Raw genomic sequence first — 20,027 nt, forward strand, 5'->3', positions numbered from 1 at the left:
ATGCAAATAATTTCAAATTCTCTTTTGACATATTGCATTTTAACAACTTTTACCTTATTTGTTCTGTGATATACTTTCTATACCACATTCTATGCTTCTTTTGATTTTATTGTTGCAATGACTCTTGGAAAATGGAATCATTCACTGAGCATCAACTAGTTCTGCATAATCATTTTCCACCCCATCCCACAAATCCCTTGAAGAAAACATTGCCTTCATTTTAATGCTCCAAAATTCATAATTTTCAACTTTAAAAATTGGTATTTGATGCTGGGAAATACTAACACTATTGCTATTGGCCATTTGTTTAAAGTCTCTAACATTCCTATAAAATAAAAAATAATTAAATATTACCCATTAATGAAATATAATTATGATACTAAAATATATAAGCAAGAAATAATTAAATATTACCCATTAATGAAAGATAACTGTGATACTAAAATATAGAAAAATTAAAAGGAAGCAAACAAAATCAAGAAAAACACAACACAAACATTGAATTGAAATCTCAATATAAAAAATCTCAAAGCTTGAGATTTTTGTTCCTTTGAATTGAGATCTCAAGATCAAATATCTCAATGCTTGAGATGTTTTTTTTTTTTAATCTAGGATAATCGGTAACTGCTGAGAGTTATCTTGAACAGACTATTGGCTGCCACTATAAACCTAGGCTACCTGCAACAGCCTGTAAGCCTCACAATAGCAGGAAACTTATGCCTCAACAAGAACCCAATAGCAGGAAACTTATGCCTCAACAAGAACCCAGACGTCCGCCATGGGGTCACCTACTCTTTAGCCAAGACACAACAGGTCATATATACACTCAATGAAATTTGAACCCTCATGTTTTATTCTTTCTCTTACTACTCATCTGAATAGAACAATGAAGTACATCAAAATACATAGCCCTCAAGATTAGAAATTGCCTTCACATTCTACAACTGGGAAATGGTCATCTGACTGATTAGTTGAGTCTAATTCTGACTTCGTACTGATCTACTAAACCATGATGTCCTAACCCATAATCTATGGGGACATAACTGAAAATGTGTTGATGCTGATTCAATTAAACATCAAATAAATATTATTTTCACAAACATGATTATTAGATTTAACAGGGATTTACAGCCTGTTATTATATATTTAACAAGAATGAGAGTTCAGAGTATAGCAACAGGGATGACGAAAAACAGGAGTGAAATCTCAACTATGTGGAGATGCATTAGCAATATCAGATAACAAATTGCTCCAGTAATCCTCGTCATGTAATTCGGCCCATGGCGAAGGGTGCTGCCCTTGAAATGTTGCACTAAAATCTGACTGAATGCTGTTGGTGTTGTTAATCTTGTCATCATTATCAGAGAAATCCAGCAGAAGCTTCGGAAAATCTAATTCGTCGGGGACCTTATCTTCTGTCTGGCATGTTGTCATATCAGCAAAACATGAAAGTACTTCAGGGGTTTTCAGATTGCAGTCCCCAATCAATTCAAATGATGCAGAATTGCACTGTTGAGACCCATTTTCCTTATTTTTATCATTGGGGTTGAAGGACTGATCACAACTATTCTGAGTGGAAGAACAGCACAGGGAAGAAACCGAACTCAGAAAATTTTCAGATATTAAAACAGGATTATCCCCACCTATTGGCAGATGATTATCCTTGCTGAAGACCTTACCCTTCCTGAAGACCTTACCAGCTTTTGAATTCCAAATCTTTAAGAAATAATCAGTGGATTGATTATCGCTAGGTATTGTGGTAATTTCCACCGTCTTATTGATGTGATAACCAGCAGCAGAATTTGAGGAAATAAGCAGTGATTCTCTGGAGAGACGAGCTTCTGCTTCAAGCCTTGCATTTTCCCACTGTGCCTTGTGCCTCGTGAGGGCTGAGGCTTCGAACCCCTCTGTAGTTGGATTGGCTTCTTCTATGGGTTTATGGGTAGCGGGATCGAGTCCCATCTTCAACAAACGCTTCTTCAGATGGGTACCCCAAAAATTCTTGATCTCATTGTCTGTTCTTCCCGGAAGCTGTGAGGCTATGGCAGACCATCTGCAAGAATCCGAACAATAAATAAATTATATTGAAGGAGTTCCCTACATAAATACATCGTGCTAACATGAAATAATTGTTTATATTATTTTGTTGGTTGGTTACTTGTTCCCTAGAATTCCATGCAGCTGAATAATAGTTTGCTCTTCTTCTCGTGTAAAGGAGCCTCTCTTGACATCAGGTCTCAGATAATTCGTCCATCGCAGTCGGCAGCTCTTACCACAGCGAAGAAGTCCTGCACTCATTTAATTTGTAAGTTATATATATAATCAATTCAATTACAGATTTAACTCATATATATATATATATGGCGCAATATACTAGGTCTAAAGTGAAAGCACATAACATATACACAGGTCGAAGCACTGAAACAAAGGAGTATATACATAAAAAAATATATTGAATAAGCGTATATAATAATATGGGTACGGGCAGAATTTATATATATAGATTTTGCACACCAGCAAGCTCGGGAACAGTACTCCATCTTCCATGCCCATTCTTCTGAATGTAATTGATGAGAATTTTGTCCTCCTCAGGAGTCCAGGGCCCCTTCTTTAATCCCGTTTTTTCACAGCAAGGAGCTCTGCCCATTTTAGACCTATCAGTGGAGCACGCAGATATTCGAAAGTATAACGCGCTTGTATTCTGATGCTCCCCAGAATGATAGAAACAATAATGGCCAAATGCAAGAACCAGTGGTATGTATTTATCTCAAACGTCCTTGAGATGCAGGAATAGAAGTGGGGGCCAACATATTAAACCGTGTATGGGTGTTTGTTACAGCGGAGCTTCAGTACACAATCAAGAAGGAAAACCAGAGCATAACTTTCCACAAGCTTACAGTTGTCTGTACCTGTACTCTCTTAGATATTTGTGAATGGAAATGTGAAAAGTAGATATATTAGTACAATCTATAAACTTTGTTAGTATAATTATTTTATAGGTTTTAGAATTTTTGGTTAAAATTAAGCAAAACAATTTTTGGTAACAAGTAGATAGAGGAGTACAATAGTTAGAAGATTTTAGGGTGTCTTCTAATTATTATATTTTTTTTGAATTTTGGTTAAAATGAATTAGGCAAAATTCATGGGATCTTGGATAGGTTGTTATTCAAGTATTTTTAAAGTAAAATCACAGATTCAATGATCATCCAGAAAAACATTTCTTCATGTGAAATCACTAGTTGAATTGAATTTATACTTTTAAAGTATCTCAAATGCTTGCTAACCTAAAGTCATAATTATGCCTCAAAAATTGTTTGGTATTACTATAATTAGTATTGTTTCCTCTTGTAAGAGTAACTCCATATTTGATAACTATTATGTATGCTTGAACGCATGGGGGTCATAGTTACACTGCCCTTGAATGCGTGGGGTTTGTTAAGTCTCTACGTACTGCTCTAATGACGATCGTTGCGTCTAGTCTAGTCACTCTCAGATATACTAATTATTGCAGCGTGAGTGCTTATTAAACAATATAATAACTGCAGGTGAGTGTTTATTAAACATTATATCAGATTTTGAGTGTCGGTCAAATATGTGATTTTTACTTTTTACTTAATTCATCATGGATCACATAACCTTGAATACAAAGGTTAATATATTTTGAGTTAGTTTATGTTTATGAAAATATAAAAATAAATGATATTCTTTTTAACACATGTAAATATTTTTATTAAAGATTTAGTTAGTATAAAATATAGACGTAGTCTTTAACGCGACTTTTTAAAAGTCTTTCCGGCGATTTTTTCCGGTGAAAATCCGGCAGTGATTTATTGGAATCCAAGTTTGATAGCTAATTTCTGCACAATGAAACCGTCCCATGGGTTTTTCAGGGTGCTGAATCCGAATATGCAGTTAAAAAACCATTTTAACTGCAACAAATGATGATTTCATCTCAATTTCTTCCGCCGGATTCCGTCACCGGAATCTCAAAAAGTCGCATTATAGACAACTCCTAAAATATATATTTTAATTTTGGATTTATTAAATATGGAGAAAGATGGAATCAGAAAAAAAATAAATTTGTATATAAAAATTAATCAATTTTATTTAAAATTTGATTAAAAATTAAAACTTATTAATTCAATATAATGTTATTTAAATTTAATAAAATATTAAAATTTGAATTTAACTATGTTTTCATTATGCTTAACACTTCACATTACTATACATATATTTATTTTTTTTAATTTTAATATTAATAATGTTATTAATATTATTACTAATAATATTTTTAAAAATATATATTAGTAATATTAAAATTAATACTATTAATAATATCATTAATAAAATTTATAATATTGATGATACATTAATAATAATTTTAATAGTATTAATTATTTTAATACTATTTATATAATAGTTAAATATAGTAATTAAGCTATTAGGTGTCTCTTTTATTGGAATTGGGCACTTCAATCATTTTGTTAATTAATATTTTTGATTTGATGGTGTAATTTGAAATATGTCAGTATATTCTCGTCGTAGCCACTCCATCAATGATTGAAATTGAAAGTGATAAACTTCTTGCATATCTAAATCAAGTGTTTAAACCCTACTTAAATTAATATTTTACCAAATGATCATTAAAAGTTTGTTGTGCCTATTATTTATCTCCACATATGAGGATTACGGTTTATAATTTTAAAACATTTGTGTGGAATGTGCATGTGAAAAGATACGTATCTGTGTTGGTTTAAATTCTGAAACATATGCATGATTAAACGTGGAAGAATAAACCGCAACAATGTGGAGGTATAATGAAAAGGTTTCCGGCTCTACATTCTCGTAACGAAACTTGTTCAATTTCTCATGTAACGACTCCTCTTCAATTCCTCCTTCACTCCATGCTCTTTTTCACTGTAATGAATCTCATTTAATTTCTAATGTAACGAATTCTCTTCAATTTCTCCTTTAGGTCATGTTCTTTTTTACCATACAAGAAGATGGTTTCTATTCCTCATATTTCTTCGAATCAATTTCTCTTTATGTGTCATGCTTATTTCATTGATTGATAGATATTTGTTTATCATGTAATGGATCCCCAAAACACTCTTTAGATTTAGTGACTAGATTTTATTAGTGATGAGATCTGACTAGCTCCCCTTCTCATGGAAGCATATCCACGGAGTCTATTAGTTCATTCTCTTTCCAAATAAGCGGATTTTTCAGATGCTTGCAGAGTTATCACTGAAAGGTGTGCAAGTAATAGCCTTGATGGAAGCAATATTATTAGTTCTAAACTGGTAATGTCAAACTTGAACTATAAGCCTTGCTTTAGCCTATTGATTCATTCTGTTTCCAAATAGGCGGCTTTTTTAGATCCTTCTAGAATTATCACTGAAAGGCGTGCAAGTAATAACGTTGATGGCACCGATATTATTAGTTCTAAACTGGTAATGTCAAACTAGAATGGTAAGCCTTGCTTTAGCGTTTGCAGAAGTAAATGTTGTGGTCATTGTTAATTTGACTTTATTTTTTTGAGGTTTATTTGAGAATGTTTTTGACAAATGAATTGAATATAAACTTTTCAGGAATTCATATTTTTTTCAATAGATTACACATTATTTACCAAATTTAGGTTAACCTTAGGGCTAGATTTCTCAAAATGCAACTAGAGCGCCACAAAAATTCTATAGCTAATTACTAATAAATTGCAATGTGTTGAATGGTTGGTTGAGTCAGGTTAAAAGTTTAGAAGATTTCTGCAAGATCATCTCTTCAATTTGGATCTAAGCATGCAACTCTACAATTTGCATCAAATCACTAGATAAATTAGGGAACATCAATGATGAAGGTATGCATAACAACAACCATAGAACAAAGGCTTCCTCTTCATTTACATGTTAATTTGATAATAAAATATTCTTGATTTATTTTGGTGGAGTTTTTGGTTTTTTTAATAGAGGAGCATTCAACTCTGAAACTTTGACTATATCAAAACCTTGATGAATTCTCCATGTTAGGATATTCCTACACATAGGAAATAGTCAAGTCTAACTTGGTCTAGTGTAGAGTTAGGTAAAGTGTGTTTCTTTACTATGTAATTTTGTAACTTACAGTCCGATGGTCACGACATGTTCTAGACATGAAGTGATCCGATGGTCACAATATGTTCTATATATGAAGTGATCTGATGGTTCATTCTCTCCTCGGTATTACCAACACTTGATCCGTGGCTTAACACCTGATTGGTCCATGATCTCTATTTAAAGAGAATGGAGGGTCATTTGTAGGGTAACCATTCATGAGAGAAGTTTATGTAAATTTTCATTCTTTTATTAATAAATTGCCTGAAGTGGTCGCGTTGGCTCAGGCCATGGACTGTTTCCCTTTTTGAGGGTGCAGTAGGTGCTCTTGCCGGTGATGATACACATTAGCGACATACACATTCTTAGTTTGATAGAGCCTCTTATTTACTGGCTCAAGCTTCAACGAATTATGATCCTGACACCTTTGCAGAAGCTTCAGGCCATCCATATTGGGATGCAACTATGAATGAATAATATCATTCATTATTGGCAAATGATACCTGGGATCTTGTTCCTCTTCCGAAGGGAAGAAAACTTGTTAGATGCAAATGGGTTTACAGAACCATGTATGGACCAGATGAAAAAGTTGATAAACATAAAACTCGTCTTGTTGCTAAGGGTTTTTCACAAGTTTAAGGCATTGACTATACTGAAACCTTCTCCCCTGTTGCCAAAATGAACTCTATCCGCCTTGTTCTTTCCTTTATTGCCTCTTTCAAATGGGATGTCCATCAGATGGATGTTAAATCTACCTTCTTACATGGGGACTTGCATGAAGAAATATATATGGAACAACCTACTGGCTTTATAGAAAAATACCCCAGCCTTGTATGTCGGCTTAAGAAATCCCTTTATGGTCTAAAGCAAGCCCCTCGGGCTTGGTATGCCAAAATGGATAGATTTCTCTTAGAAACTGGCTTTTCTAGGTGTCATTCTGACAGTACTATCTACACCAAGAAAGTGGGAAAGTATCTTATCATTCTTGTTCCTTATGTTGATGATCTTATCCTTACTCGTAGTTATCCCAACCTTATAAACCCTGTAAAGTCTAGCCTTAAAAAGAAGTTTGAAATGATAGACTGAGGACACTTGCATTACTTTCTTGGTCTTCAAGTCTTGGAATCCAAGGTAGGTATTTCCCTTTCCTAGTCCAAGTGTGCATGTGATCTTCTACGCCATTTTCACCTGGAAGACGGTAAGCCAACCCCTTCTCCCTTTCATTCTGGAGCCAAACTTTCAGTCACTTGTACTTCCCCTGAAGTTGATGCTACCTTATACTTTCAACTTGTAGGAAAATGTTTGTATCTGACCCATACTCTTCCTAACCTTTGCTTTGTTGTTGGCCTTATTGCTCAGTTTATGCAAAATCCACATGAAAGTCATTGGAAAGCAGCTAAAAGAATACTTCGAGGTATGGTTCAGTTTGGGATTCATTACAGTGCATAAGCATCTCCTCTATTGGTTGGTTTCACTAATTTCGATTAGGTTAGTGACCCTAATGATCAAAAGTCTACTATATGTTATGTGTTCACTCTTGGTTCAAGACCTATTACATGGTCTTGCAAAACGCAAACTTCCATTTCTCTTTCTTCAGCAGAAGCAGAGTATCGTGGTGTCGTAGAAGCTAGTAAGGAATCCCTGTGGCTTCGTCAGATCTTGTCAGAGTTTGGCTTTCAACAGCTACATCCGACCACACTTTGGTGTGATAATCAAAGTTCCATTCAACTATGCACAGATCCAGTCTAACATCAGCACAGTAAACACATTGAACTACACATGAACTTCATCAGAAAGCTCATTCATGACCATGTGCTTGAAGTGCAATATTGTTCAACAAATGATCAAGTTGCAGACATCTTTACAAAGGCTCTCACAGAGGTGAAGTTTACTAAACTTCGATTAACGGTTGGAGTTCAAGAAGTTGTCACTAAGGGGGGATAGGCTCTAATGCCTCCTTCCTTCTCCTATTGTGTCATATTTTTCCATCCATCAATCCTATCCCAAGTTGTTCTTAAGGGGGGATGTTAGGATATTCAGACACATAGGAAATAGTTAAATATAACTTGGTCTAGTGTAGAGTTAGGTAACGTGTGTTTCTTTACTATGTATTTTGATAACTTACAATCTAACGGTCATGATATGTTCTAGACATGAAGTGATCTGATGGTTCATTCTCTCCTCAGTATTACCGACACTTGATCTGTGGCCTAAAACCCAATTGGTCCATGATTTCTATTTAGAGAGCATGGAGGGTCATTTGTAGGGTAACCGTTCATGATAGAAGCTTATGTAAATTTTAATTCTTTTATTAATAAATTTCCTGAAGTGGCCACGTTGGCTCAGGCCTTGGACTTTTTTCCTCTTTGAGGGTTTTAACCACATCAAGAATGGTTGATGTATTGATTTGTGATCTATTTATGATTGGTGTCCTTTGGTGTTCTATATGAGGAACTTACCCTGTAAATTCCTACATGGTATTAGAGCTATTTGAGGGCCGCATCCATTGGTGATCCAAATATGAAGCCAACAAAACTGCATCCGGCTATCCTTTCCTAGACTTATTGTTTTTACTGCTTTCGAGCTGAGAGGACTACTCTATTGTGTTAGGAGCATCTGTTCTAGTGAGGAATCCCTTTCGTTTCATGTGAAAATGTTTCTGATAGCGCTAGCTACGTCATTTTAAAGATCTACAGGTATATAATCTTTATTTACGGTTCTAGCTATTCATCTCTTTGTTTATTTCGGTTTATTTAGCTCTCTGTTTTTTATTACCGGATCTATACATTTCATTTTTTCATATGCTCTTTGCCTTGCGAGTCTGTGCGATCTAGGAAAATCAGGAACAGAAAGGAGGGATTTTTCTCATGCGTATGCTCTTTTCCTCCATGCCTTATTGTGATCTTAGAAAATCAGAAACATTGAGGAAAATATTTAGTTTCCGGCTAAAGTTAACTTCAAGCCATAAGGTTTTTTTTTTTTCTTGTATGTCTGTGTTGGGTTTTGTCGTTTTTGTTTTGTAGGCAGAAAAGAGTTTTTTTCATGTAAGCACACATCCCAAAGCTTCAGTGACTAAAAAAAAAAGAAAAAAACTACTTCCTCTTTTCCAAAAGTTACTAGCCTTTTAAACTAGCTCACTTGGTCCAAAGTTACTTTATGAGAATAGAGGTCTTGAGTTCAAGTCTTTCTTTTTGTTGAGTTACTTTTCCAAAAAGCACATGTAACTTATGTTTTAAAGTTACGTTATGTAAAAGTGTTCTCACCCATTATAAAAAGTGAGCCACTTATAATTCTAAAGTCTCTTTATCTTTTATTTAAGTTACAATTTAGTGGGTAGCTCATAAAGTACCATTGTAAAAGTGACTTTCACTTATTTATAAAAGTGAGTCACATATTTTTTTTTTAAGTGAGCTAATTAGATTAAGTTTGGAAAGGGGGGGGTGGGGGGTGTTGGAGAGGTAAATCCCCTCTACGGATAGAGGCGATCCCTACTAGCCTAGAATGGGTCTAGCAACAATCAATCAATGCTACTATGCAAGTTCCTAATTGCAAATAAAGGATAGGCAATGAAAACCTACTTGGATTCCAACGCTATTGTTTGGTGAAGAGATGTCGTTCTCGCTTCTTCGCTTTGGCCGGTCACGATCTCCCACGATCCCCGTAGATAGATACCTGCACACACGAAGAGAAATACAAACACAAGCGTGAAATCTAATAAATGCAATTATACATCAGTCAGAAAGGATGTAATTCACATTAACCATTACAAAGACAAATGAGAATGGAACCATAACAGTAGTCATCTATTATTAATCAATAACAGAGAAAGGTACAACCAAAGTTCTGACGTTGAGTCCTTCTCAAGAGGGTCCAACCAGCAAGTCTCTTAAGCATTCACCCTTGGAGGTAGATCTCCCAAGACAAAAACTCTCTCTCACACAAGCAATACTCACAACCTTCCTTAAACTCTCTAGCAAATCCACACTTGTCACACCAACTACCTACTAGCAGCAGCACTCTAAGCACTATGAATTCCACACTATCCAAACTAGCTGCTCATGGCAATGGTAGAGGTTTAAATAGGAGAAGGAGTCTCCATGAATGGTGGGAGGATGAGCTTATCTCCAAGGAAGGTGGTTCAAATGACGAACAGACATGCCATAGAAGGTAGGGTGACATTCACAAGGCCAACAACTAGGTCTGGAGTCATCTGGAAGGCTGGATGTTAGAACAAACTCGCCCAAACTGGATCAGCGCGGGTGTATAACTAGACTGGAGCGCTAACATCACATCTTAATAACGGAGCAGGCTCTGTCAGCGTGACTTAATACAAACATAGGATGCGCTGGCTCATGAAATTCGACTAGCGCGGAAAACCCGTGTGCTTCTGCGCTGGCAGCGCATCAGTTGCACTATCAGCCGCCAGTCAGCGCGGTTATTTTAATAACAGTCACGATGATGAAATAAACTTTGGCAAAGTGGGTCATTTGGCCAGTTTAGAGAGCATGAGCATGATTATTTTGAATTCATGACACAGTAGGGAGACTGATAGGGAGAGAGTGACAAATTACTGTGTAACAGATGCCCCCTAAAGCATGAAGCCCGAGAGAGTGGGAGGGGTGAAATTATTTACAAAACTCGCTGAAATGGAACACCACCAGGAAGAACCTGCACGTATGTACAACTGATATCTCGATTACATGTAGTCTAGGCATGGGCGCAGCCATCCAAAAGACATATGAAGAAGGTCTGTGGTATGGACGCAGCCACCCAGCTGAAGAGACCATGATGATAAGAAGGTATGGTCGCAGCCATCCCAAAGACTCAGGTATGGGCACAACCATCCATCAATGAGTCATGCAATAACAATCCTGTTGTTGGGAAAAGTATCTATTCAGAACGCCCCTATCCCACTCTAAGGTGTGATAGTGCCTTAGCAACAAACAAGGAAAACTAATTGAGTATTCTTCTTTATGAAATGTAAATGAGGAGGAAGGATCTAACTAACCTGTGTCTTCCGCTAGTTTGTTGATCCAAATCGCTCCTCTCTTCAGTAGATCCCAGCTCCCTGCTCCCTCACCGGCCCAGCTTCACCGAATTCCTGCAAGATCACAAGAGAGAGAAACTACATGAAGATATAGATATACATTCATAAAAAGCTCAAGATCAGATTAAGCTAAACATGTAAGTATAACAAAACATCATTGATACACAGCATGTAGGAGAAACTCAAATAGTTTATTGATAAAATAAGAAAGTCCAAGAGGAGATACAACCAAGTGAGTTCCGATCCAGCATCTACCTCCCAGCAAAGGAATTCCTTCCTCTCCTCCAACAAAGCATAAATCACCCAATGTACTAATCTCAATCTCAAACCAACAACAATTCTCTGCAAAGTACAAAATTCTAGCCTCCTGGATCTCTGGGTGAGAGACCCATATATAGATGTAAGCAGAGAGGATGAGTGAGCTTATGTTTTGACTTGTGGCTTCTCTCTGTCAGTTCTTGCTTCCACTTGGAGGTTGAGAGCCTCTTACTCATCACTAGTCGAATTCATTGAGTCAAGTGTCACTGGAGAAGATTCTGGAAGCTTCCATGGTCTTTCCACCTCGTTGAATGAGCTTGCCATTTGTCATTTCCCGCTCAGCGCACCCTGGTAGTGCATTTAGGTGCATTGCAACGAACCTAGCTAGTGTATTGGGGTGCATTGTAATGCAGACAGCTAGTAGAGCATCTGAATTGATCCTGAATTGACTGTTTCTGAGTGGTTTTTGGTGGAGAACTTCTGGGAGAAGCTGTCATTGGTTGACCTTGTTCCTTTAGGGGCAGGAACAACTCTTTTAGGGACTTTGGATCCCTTGGATTATGGACATTTCATGCTCAATGCTGTAAGGCACAAAAATGTCTATAACAGTTGCCCCCTAAAGTATGAGGCCGTTTATCGGGTGAAATGCTTTATTAGGAGGATTCAAAGTTCATTCAATGATGGGAGGAGACCTGTAATAAGATACAATACAATACATTATTTTTCATACTGTTTTCATGATCTGGCTGAGGCGGGCATTCCCATGCTCAACTTTATAAATTCATTTTATGTACATAGGACAGACAATCGTCTGATGGTAGACTGATGATTGTGATGAAATCATCATCCTTTTGGTAGGATGATTATCTGTTCTGCAATGTTGTACATGTCAATGTCTTTATTTTTCCTGAATATATATCGCAGCCCGGATGGATGAAACTAGATCCGGGGTCTTCAATCTCGTCCGATCTTCACTCTAAGTACAAGTCGATCCATGTGAGAAATGTTCTGAAGTCGAACATGGAAAGACATCGCTTGATTACCAGTCAATGATGTAAACTGTTAACAAGCGCGAGAGGAATCACCGATAATGATAATGACCCTCAAGGTACTGCAGTACAATTCACGTGGTGTGAATAAAGGACTTGGCATCGAACACCACGCAAAATCTTTCGGTCGAAGGTCATTGATGTATACCTGTCGCCGGAAGTGAGAAACTTCCCATTGAGGCATGCAAGCTTCAAAGTACTGAAGGGGGTGTTCCTAGATCAAATTCTTGGATAATGAGCTGATGTCGACAAGAAGCGATCCGTCAAAGGAGGGCCTTAATGTATCCCACATCAGTGACACGGAACGGAGCAAATAATTTTGATGGAGGTGAAAACGATCTGATGATATATGGTTCAGGGTGGCGGTCATGAAGGAATGAAGGATAATGTATGGTAGTGGATGGGACACGGTTGACTTCTCTGGATGACTTCTCTTGAACATATCGGCGACACTTGTGTGATGGATCGGTAGCATTTACCCCAAAGGTGGATGGTATGGCGAGACCATGGTGATGTGACCGGTGAATGAAACAACCCAACCCGACTCAGGCACAGAGTGGAAGTGTCATGTTCAAGAGCGACTTGCTACCAATAAAAGTTCTTTGAGTTTCTTCCCAATTTTTCCCCAGTCATTGCTGACCAGTACCTCTTTATTTTTGTCAAGCTTGAGGAGGATAACATATGCTTGTTCTATAATTTGCCCTTCGGGCAAACCCATCGCTATGTTTTAACGAGCCTAGCGATAGTGAAACTCGTTCTCGTCTAAAGACAAGTTTGTCGCTATTAATGTTTTTAACGAGTCTAACGACAAAGATAACTCGGTCCTTTTCATTTTTAGAGAGTCTGGAAAGGTACGTAAGGTTAAATCCGGAGTTCCTTTTTCGTAATCTAATCCCTTAAGTCTGAAAAAGTATAAAACAATACAGAAGGGATGAATTTTCGATAGTTTTAACGAGCCGAACAAAACAAGCGCTCGATCTTTTTGTGCAATAATCCCTCAGGTCCAAAAATATTAAAATCTAGAGGAGGGATAGCTCTTCCGGTCGCTTTAACGAGCTGGAAGGCCAAAACTCGGCAATCTTTTCATATTTTACGAGTCAAATGAAAAGAGCTTAAAGAAGACTCGTCTTTTGAGGAACGAGTGATAAAATGGGTAGCAACTGATTCTAGGTAAGGGTTGGAATTTTCCAAGCACGACAGTGTCACAAGGATGGCTAGTGAAATCACTCTTCGCAGCTGTTCCTCAAAATGGGTAAACAATCAAATGGGGGTGAATGGTCGGCCAATGGAAACGTGGAGGTGACGGTGCAAACACGACCAAGGCTTTAATGGCTGATAAATTTACATTCACGGTGGTTATTTACCAGAGGATAGTTCATTTTTTAACGAGCTTAAACACGGGTTGAAACACTTGCTCGATCTTATGTTTATTTTTTAACGAGCATGAACTATGTGCTAAAACTGCTCGATAATCCAGTCATATGATAAGAATGTCTCATGTAAGATGCCATTTTTTATGGAGCTTGCGCCTTACAAAGCTATGCCCCGCATCCTTTCGTCATGCAAGTTCGGAAACGACTAATCCTACGAGTTTAAAGGGTTAGACCTACGGGTTTAAAGGGAGGACCTAAAAATTTAAAAAAATAAATAGCCTCCCCTTGCTTACACTTCAAAAGGTTTGCATGCCCCCAGGTATAAAACAGAGTTTCGAGGTCTCCCTCTATTCGAGCTGACAAAACATTCGTTTTATCAGGAAAGGTCACCCTTTATTCGAGCTGACAAAACATTTGTTTTATCAGGAAGGGTACTACCTCTTACAGGCTACCCAAAGATTGTTCTATTTACAGTGTAAACAAAACACTTCTCTGGCGATGTCTACCGAGATAAACAAAGGTGAGTGAAAACGAGCGCCACACACATAACTTTGACAAGAGAATCTTATTCTAGAATAACCCCTACCTCAATCACGGACGGGGTACAGACTAGTCATATTCTCCCGCGGAAACCTACTCTATACCTGAAGTTTTCCTGCCGAAGCAGACCAGGACGCATGCCCCCTGGGTTCCAGTCATATCCTTCTGAATTACTCGCGCTCATCGGGAGGACAGACCGTGGGTTGAGACATTTCTTGCGTGAAAAGACCATTTAGGGATGGTATATGACTATTTGCGATGCGTGATCCGGGAAATGAAAGCTGGTCCACGAGCTTGACCACTCTTCCTTCGTGCGGAAAACACATTACTCTAAAGAGTGAGGAGACGATGGCTCCCATGCAATATATATAGTCTCGTCCAAGGAGTAGGTTATAATCCAAGGGTCCTTGAACAACCATCACGTTCATTTGAACGGTCTTCCCTTTCAATGTTATGGGCACATTGGGGAGGATCCCTAAAGGTCGACTGGTTCCTTTATCAAAGCCTGTCAGATTTCTCATTTCAGGCAAAAGTGTTGGCGAACCAAGCGCTTTCCAAGCAATAGAGGAAAGGATACTCACAGATGCCCCATCATCAATGATGGTGCTAGCCATGACCATTCTGTATATTTGGACGATAATTCTGAATGGTATGCTTGCTGGAAAACGGGGTCTGCCTAGTTGGTTCCAATCGAAGGAGACAACTAGGTTGCTTGGTGGTGGGACCAAGTAGACGGCCGGGTATCGCTCTGACGAACTTCCTTCCTGCGATAAAGGAATGGGGGGATTGCCCCCATGCTCATCGGAGTCTGTGTTGATGAAGAGAATTTGGATGGTGTCATCTTTATCCTCTTCAGTGACTGTATCATTCGAAGATAAATCCTCTGAAAGCAAGACCGGGTCAACTGCCGCCTCGACCTTTTGACTTTCGTCGGGTATGGATTCAGCTGGTTCATCTTCAATGACCGGCGCTTCAGCTGACCACTTGAGCGGGCCAGCTGGGTTCTCAACTAATGAAGGACTTGGCAAGAGTTTTTTATATCTAGGAGGAAGTCGTAACGGTGAAACCGGACGATCATCCAAAACTCTTTTCGCTTCGTCTAAGAAGGGACAACGGTGGATGGCGTGATTGCCTTCGCACAGTCTACAGGGAGATCTAGCTCTCCCTTTTTGTCCTGGGACTTCACTTTCGCTAGTTGACGGTGTGCATTCAACATGGCTATCAGAGGTTGATGCCACCAGATTGTGCAAACGGGGAGACCAGTCCCTTAGTATCCAAGGGATGCAGGGACAATCTTTGTGAAATTGGTCTCCCTTGCATATGACACATGGCGATTTAGGCCTAGTCAGTGCTGTGTGTGGATTTTCGTTAGACGACACTCGTTTGCCCCCAGTCGCTTTTGGATCCTTCTTCTTCTTCTCTTTCTTCTTCTTTTCCTTCTTCTCCTTAGGAACTTGGTTTTTAGCTTTACCAGTCCCGTCAAGCGAAGAGGAAGGAGGAGAGGAAGAATTAGAGGAAGTAGAAGGCTGGTGGGTAACTCTGTACTGGTCTAACTATTGATTCGACTGTTCAGGAATAGTGGTGTTCTGAACGACATTGGTTGAGAAGAGCCAGACCGGCAAGCCAATTGTCAGTCCTGGAAGCGAGAATGTGGCCATATGGGGCGCACCAACATCTCCCCAAGAGGAGAAGGGACTAGGATTTCCACCAAGGGGAATTCCTTGGTTGGTAGGCTCCATTTTCTCAACCTAAAGATCAACACAGGAAAAGGGTATGAATATTCCGTTTAAAATAAAATTTAACGACGCTTGGACACAACTTGCTTTTTCAATTTTAAAGAGTCGAGAAAAGGCAAAAGATGACTCTAGTCTCCTTCGATGTTTTAACGAGCCCGAAGTGACAAATGCTCGGATGGACTTTTTTCGTTATAGAGTATGAAAAAGGCCAAAAGGAACTGGTCTGGAGTTCTAGGTAGAGGGTGTGCCAAACTTTTCGCAAAACCACAAAATACTTTTTAAGGTACGGGCGGTCAATCTTCCTGAATGCTGTGTTTAGTGATTTGCGATCAATAGGGCGACCGACACGGCTTCCTATGGATAAAGGTTTTATGCCTATAGGGGTCTCCCAATATATACTCGACGGTACGTGGGAGCACAATCCATACTGGCACTTATCGTCTCTCAGGAGGAATCACCCAACCATCAGTGAGGCGACCAGTGACCAGGTTTTACGACGCCAGAACACGTCTCTAGCCTAGACCTCTATGTTGTGCATTAAGTTCCAATGCATTGTTAAGTTCATTCAATTTATTTTAGGTTGATCTTTCTTAGAAGTTTGCCTTTTTGGATCACCACGAGATGTATATACAATTCCTAAATGCAGTCTAAAGATGATAAGCAAGCATTTATCTCTTTTCAACAATGAAAATCCTAGCTACAAGGGGAAAAGAAAGACACAATATTTTCTCAAAGAGCATAGAGCACACTGTAAATGCACTTTTCCTAAATCAACATACAAACTGTCAAAATGCAAATGCACATATGCATGTATTTGTTTTCACTTTCTTAATATTGATGCCTAAAAAGAAAGCTGTTGTACAAATTTGAATTCGATTTCAAGTGAAAAACACAAACAAGCTTCTTTCGAAATCAAAAAGACGATTACGACACTTTATGATTTTGAAGTAAATACTTGTTTCGACACTAGAAATTTACAAATTCAAACCAAAAGACAAAAGCAAAAGCATAATCAATTGTGAACAGCAAACAAACTCACTCCTAAGATCAAAACGACACTTACGACAGGTCTAGATCTAAGGGCGACAGTATGACTAGTTTACTTTTGTAATGGGAAACTGCAAATGATGTAACAAATACACAAAGAACAAATACAGCTTCTTTATACAACTGAGGCGGAATTAAGGCAGAGAAAAGGGGTTTTCAGATAGGTACACACACTGATAACAGGCTGCAAAAACAGAGATAAAACTGAGCAAAAGGAAGCAGGGAACCACAGCTGCACAAGGCAAAGGCTGATCAGCGCACCCCCAGCACAGAGAAACTGAACTTCAGCGCAGGTAGCCCTCTCGGGACCTGCATTGAAATGCAGAACCTCTTCACAAAGTCTGCGCTGAAGCAGAAACGAGAATTGTCTTTGGGTTCTGGGTCACGGTTTGCAGTTTAATCTATAGTTTTTGGCCGGATAAAAGCTATCAATTAGGTAAAATTAGGAGGATGATTTAAAGGAGGACTAAGATCTATCACAAAGGGCTGTTAGAGCACTTGTGGATTAGTTGTTCAGATCATAAAAACAAGCCCAGTGAATGGACTAGAGTAGCAGATCTCTACTTTGCATTTGTAAATGGCAAATGCAGTTCGATTCGGCACTCCTGAGTTTATGAGAAGAACAACAATAGAAACACAAATAAACTAACTAGATACGATCCCCAGCGGAGTCGTCAATTTGTTGTTGGGAAAAGTATCTATTCAGAACGCCCCTATCCCACTCTAAGGTGTGATAGTGCCTTAGCAACAAACAAGGAAAACTAATTGAGTATTCTTCTTTATGAAATGTAAATGAGGAGGAAGGATCTAACTAACCTGTGTCTTCCGCTAGTTTGTTGATCCAAATCGCTCCTCTCTTCAGTAGCTCCCAGCTCCCTGCTCCCTCACCGGCCCAGCTTCACCGAATTCCTGCAAGATCACAAGAGAGAGAAACTACACGAAGATACAGATATACATTCATAAAAAGCTCAAGATCAGATTAAGCTAAACATGTAAGTATAACAAAACATCATTGATACATAGCATGTAGGAGAAACTCAAATAGTTTATTGATAAAATAAGAAAGTCCAAGAGGAGATACAACCAAGTGAGTTTCGATCCAGCATCTACCTCCCAGCAAAGGAATCCCTTCCTCTCCTCCAACAAAGCATAAATCACCCAATGTACTAATCTCAATCTCAAACCAACAACAATTCTCTGCAAAGTACAAAATTCTAGCCTCATGGATCTCTGGGTGAGAGACCCATATATAGATGTAAGCAGAGAGGATGAGTGAGCTTATGTTTTGACTTGTGGCTTCTCTCTGTCAGTTCTTGCTTCCACTTGAAGGTTGAGAGCCTCTTACTCATCACTAGTCGAATTCATTGAGGCAAGTGTCACTGGAGAAGATTCTGGAAGCTTCCATGGTCTTTCCACCTCGTTGAATGAGCTTGCCATTTGTCATTTCCCGCTCAGCGCACTCTGGTAGTGCATTTAGGTGCATTGCAACGAACCTAGCTAGTGTATTGGGGTGCATTGTAACGCAGGCAGCTAGTAGAGCATCTGAATTGATCCTGAATTGACTGTTTCTGAGTGGTTTTTGGTGGAGAACTTCTGGGAGAAGCTATCATTGGTTGACCTTGTTCCTTTAGGGGCAGGAAAAACTCTTTTAGGGACTTTGGATCCCTTGGATTATGGAAATTTCATGCTCAATGCTGTAAGGCACAAAAATGTCTATAACAAATCCACAAAATCGCAGCCTGGTTCGCAATAGACAAAAACCAGGGTCTTGCGCTCCATCCCAACCCGAAAAAAGTACAAGTCCAAGCATGTGAATACATGAGCTGAAGTCGAACATGCATGAACATCGTCTGATTACCAGCCAATAATGAAAATTGTTAACAGACGCGAGAGGTACCACCAATAATGACAATGGTCCTCAAGGTACTTATAGGTACAATCCGCAGCGTGTGAATCAATGAGCTGGTGTCGAACACCCGTAGAATCATTCGATCGGAGGCCAATGATGAAAACCTCACGTCGAACACGAAGAACCTGCCATTGAGGCATGCAGGCTCTAAGGCACCTGAAGGGAGTCTCTAGGTCACTTTCCTGGATAATGAGCTGAAGTCGACAGGAAGTAACCCTGATCGAAGGTGGGCCATGATGTTTCCCACATCATCGACACGAGACAGAGAAGGATAAAATATTTTGTGTGAGACATCAGAGGGAGGTGGTAAGTTTGCAGAGGCCAACTTCTCTTGAACATATCGGCGGCACGATAGCGGATTTGGCAGTATCTGACATCAAATGAGCAGAGGTCATGGTGACAAGGCAATGAGCAGATGAGAGGTCAAATAGGATAACCCAAACCCACGGAGGCTAGTGTAAAACAAGATGTGAAATCCCCACCCAGACACGAATGCAGATGAATGCCATGTTCAAGAGCGACATACTACCGACACGACCATTATTACAGTTTTATTTTCCCCACCATTTCTGGCAGGTACCCCGATTATTTTTGGGTGACAAGCTTGACGGGGATAGCATATGCTTGGAAGGCGTCATTTCGACGGTGTCCGATGTCATTAAGTTTTAACAAGTCTGACAAAGGAAGAACTCGGCGTCTTTTCCTGTTTAGAGAGTCTGAAAAGACAGTGGAAAAGAAAACTCCAGGGGGGGTCCTTTTTCGTAAAGTTGTGTCTCTCGATCCCGAAAAAGTATAAAACAATGCTCGAAAGAACCACCCGACCAGTATGATCGAGGAGTACTTTTCGTGAATAGTGACTTCGACCCGAAAAAATAAAAAAGCGGTCAGAAGTACGTCGTTTTGGAGCCGATAATGAGTGCGAAACGACAAACACCCGGCAATCTTTTTAAGTTAAACGGTCGAAAAAAGAGCTTAAAGACGA

The 20,027-nt window shown here is 39.0% G+C and overlaps 1 pseudogene; it reads right to left on the reverse strand.

The window, feature by feature from the left end:
• Nucleotides 1-1,206: 1,206 nt before the first annotated feature.
• LOC149163474 (transcription factor MYB17 pseudogene) lies at nt 1,207-2,674 on the reverse strand (annotated as a pseudogene).
• Nucleotides 2,675-20,027: the final 17,353 nt, after the last annotated feature.

The sequence above is a fragment of the Pinus tabuliformis genome, chromosome 5_1 (genome assembly GCF_031772625.1).
Source record: "Pinus tabuliformis cultivar Carrire ecotype Pingquan chromosome 5_1, CPIR1, whole genome shotgun sequence".
Taxonomy (NCBI): Eukaryota; Viridiplantae; Streptophyta; class Pinopsida; order Pinales; family Pinaceae; genus Pinus; species Pinus tabuliformis.